This window comes from Prionailurus viverrinus, chromosome A1, assembly GCF_022837055.1.
Source record: "Prionailurus viverrinus isolate Anna chromosome A1, UM_Priviv_1.0, whole genome shotgun sequence".
Lineage (NCBI taxonomy): Eukaryota > Metazoa > Chordata > Mammalia > Carnivora > Felidae > Prionailurus > Prionailurus viverrinus.
The window spans coordinates 53987366-53988670 of NC_062561.1; the positions used below are offsets into that span (position 1 = coordinate 53987366).

Genomic DNA, 1305 nt, shown 5'->3' on the forward strand with positions numbered 1-1305 from the left:
CTGAGCTCTTCCCTTTACAAATAACGAAACAGAAGTCCAATTATGAAATGACTTCCCGAATATCATAAAATTAGTGGTGTAACAGAGCTAACATTTTTATAAGCTATGGTGTGCTATTCACTGAGAATATATTCAGTGAATAAATACAAACATACTCATTTACGTGTACATATATGTAAATATATAGTATATAAAAATAAAATGTCTTCTAATCCCTAAAGTGATTTTTTTTTTTAAGAAAAACACAGGACTTTATTATTCCCATTACAGAGGGCAGGTCTTCGCAGGATGACAGCGGGGAGGAGGCCCCTACTTGCCGGCGATGAGCGGGTTCCGCAGGATCAAGATGACAGACGGAGTCCCCGCGCAGGAACATCTTGGAGATGTGGCGGTCCTTGTTGACTGGCTCGGACTTCTTCTTGCCCTTGTCGCTCTTGGGGACCTCGGCCACATCTCCTTCACATTCTCCAGCACCATGTTGCAGTGCCTGTCGAAGGCCTTTGCACGGCCCAGGAGCTTCTTGTTGTTGCGGCAGTTGATGAGCACTTGGGTGGTGTTCTTGACCGACTGTGTGAGCATGGAGAGTGGACCCGTGTTACACTCTTCCTCCTCCCGCTTCTGCAGCTCCTCGGGGGCTATCTCACCCTTGGGCTTGTTGAGGAGGCTCATGGTGGTAGTGGCTGCGCTCCCAGGTCAGTGCCCTCTCCTCCGTGTTGCTCGTGCCTCCCCTTAAAGTGATATTTGAAGGTAGACTTTACTCTCTGCGTTTTACTGATTACAAAAAAAAAAAAATCCTGCAGCTGAGATTTAACTTTTTTTTAATGGATATACTTTTTTTCTTTCAGCCTTAGTTTTGTTTTTTAAGTGTTTGTTTATTTATTTTTAGAGAGAGAAAGCATGAGCAGGGGAAGAGGCAGAGAGAGAAAGGGAGAGAGAGAGACCCAAGCAGGCTCCATGCCCAGCAGAGTGTGATACGGGCTCGATCCCACGACTGTTAGATCATGACCTGAGCCAAAATCAAGAATTGGATGGCCAGCCCACCAAAGACACCCAGGCGCCCTTTAGCCTTAGGATTTTTTGAATCAGTAAAATGGAGGTAGTAAAGACTACTTTCACATGTCATTTTAAGTTAGAAGACAGTTTTTAAAAATATAATATTTTATATATATATATATATATATAATATCTATATAGTTGTATAGACACACACATCTCTAGATACAGGTATAGATATATAGATGTTTAGTCTCAGAGTGAAGGGTTTACAAAATCTCCAGCAGAGAGAGAGTCTGTCCAAAAAATTCA

General features: G+C 42.6%; 1 pseudogene; it reads right to left on the reverse strand.

Moving 5' to 3' along the window:
* Positions 1–309: 309 nt before the first annotated feature.
* Positions 310–713, reverse strand: LOC125172405 (small nuclear ribonucleoprotein Sm D2-like; annotated as a pseudogene).
* Positions 714–1305: the final 592 nt, after the last annotated feature.